Here is a 2,088-nt window from a genome sequence, read left to right on the forward strand (position 1 = left end):
CCACCACTCGCATCTCATGAGCCCCTTCCGCCGCCGCTCTCGTAGCGTTGCTCCCTTCGTCACCATTGTCGCATAACCCTCTCCGCCGCTCTTGTCGCGTCTGCTCCCTTCATCGCCGTCGTCGCAGAGTTCTCTCCGCCGTTGCTCTAATCCGAACACTAATTTTGTGATTCTGTTGTTTGGAGGTTAGATTTTCAATCCGCTAATTAACCAAAACTGAAGCCCTCCGTTTTTCTTCACTTGGAGATTAGATTTTCAATTTTATGCAATTAATTTCTCTTTTCAATTTCATGGAATGGTGTGATATAATTCAGCAAGATATATGCTGTTCGTATTCTCTGACCTGTTCGTAATTCTTCTTTTCAATTTCATGGAATGGTGTGATATATGCTATAGTTGTCTAGAATAGAAATTTAATTCAGTTAATACTAGTTTGGATTCATCAATTTCAGCTTTCTGCTATTTCTTGTTCAGCAGTTAGTTCCTTTAGCGTTTCGTTCCTTTCCTTGTTCTTGTTCTGCGATTTGATAATGGTGATTGATGATTCTGTTATATTAATTTTTGCATGAGCTTAATTTGGGAAGGAATAGGGTAAGCATTCGCAATGAGTTCATCACTGCACTCTTAATTTTAGAAATGCAAATTGTTTTGTTAATTTCGATTCGATGTGTTTCGTTTCAGATAAAAACATTGCACCATGAGATTTCATGCAGATCTGCTTTAATCAAAGCCGATGCCCTAAAATCTAGTAGTAACAAAGATGGGGACACAATAACTTTACAGCTATCAGAGTGCATAGAAAGAGATCATTGTCATATTCCCCTCTGTAATAATACAAACCAACCAATCTATCTTCATGTGTCTTATGTTCTAATCTTTATTTTCCTTTTGCCACATTAATGGATTGATGCCAATTTACAATTGAAAATTTGACCATATTTCTTGTAGTCTTGTAGACCTTTTCTTTTAGTTTTAATTGAATGAAATTACCATAGCCGAAGAATAATCTAATTCAGGAGAACTCATTTGTCAACAACAATATGGATCATGTTATTGCTTTAACATAATCATGCAATTGCTTCTCAACTTCTGTCAATTAAAAAGATATGTTAACTGAATTTTCAATCCTTCACTGAATTGGTGGTCAAGTTCTAGAAGCTCATGGTACTTTCTTTCTAACAAGGTTGCATGTTCTTGTAATTGAATATATATAATGCAAGCTGAATTGTCTTTATAATCCATAAAGAATCATGGTTCTTGTTGGGCAGGGCATTGGGGTGACCGGTCACTTTACACCTACATGGTTCTACTATATATGTTGCCAAACATAGTGACTGTATTACTCTTTTTCCTTCCACCTCTGCGGCGAAAGTTGGAGCGATCTAATATGTGACTCATCACACTGTTAATGTGGTGGGCTCAGGTGAGTAGCACAAGCTATTAGTCTTTGCATTTTTTTTTCTAACTAAATGTTATGTGTCTAACAATGACTTTACTGCAGCCAAAATTATATGTAGGAAGGGGAATGCATGAGAACATGTTGTCACCACTGAAATAAGTGTGAAAATCTTATAAATTTCCTGTATTTATTACCAAGTTTTTCAAGATATGGAATTCAGAAGTCAGAAGGATGAGCATAAATGCATAACTACCATTGTTTTTGTTATATTGCATATAGTTTACTATATAAGTTTCGTGAAAAACTTCACCATTTTAGTTAAAAGACTTCATGAAGAATATATCTATGTACTTGCTGTTCAAGTTTTTACCATATTATTTTTGAAACTTTTCGGTCACTACATTGTAGACACAAGTGTTCTATTTTTGGGCCATTTTTTTTATCTCCCTATTGATCGACTAAAGATTCAATATTGAATTCTTGGCACATATACGCTGCTTCTATAATAAAGTTCAACTCTCGGTATATTTTGGTATTAAAGTATATGATTGTACTTTGTTATGGCAGGTATACCTTATTTTGTCTTAATTTATTTACAATACATATATCATATATATTTGGAATTAAATGAGAATAAAACCAGATATTATCTTTTGTTCTTTAGATAATTATCTTTTGGATTTTAGATA

General features: G+C 34.2%; 1 long non-coding RNA gene across 1 annotated transcript; it reads left to right on the forward strand.

Moving 5' to 3' along the window:
* LOC107641840 lies at positions 7-1,796 on the forward strand. Its single transcript, XR_002362815.1, has 2 exons — positions 7-1,423; positions 1,502-1,796. It is a non-coding gene; the product is annotated as an uncharacterized LOC107641840 (long non-coding RNA).

This window comes from Arachis ipaensis, chromosome B05, assembly GCF_000816755.2.
Source record: "Arachis ipaensis cultivar K30076 chromosome B05, Araip1.1, whole genome shotgun sequence".
NCBI lineage: Eukaryota > Viridiplantae > Streptophyta > Magnoliopsida > Fabales > Fabaceae > Arachis > Arachis ipaensis.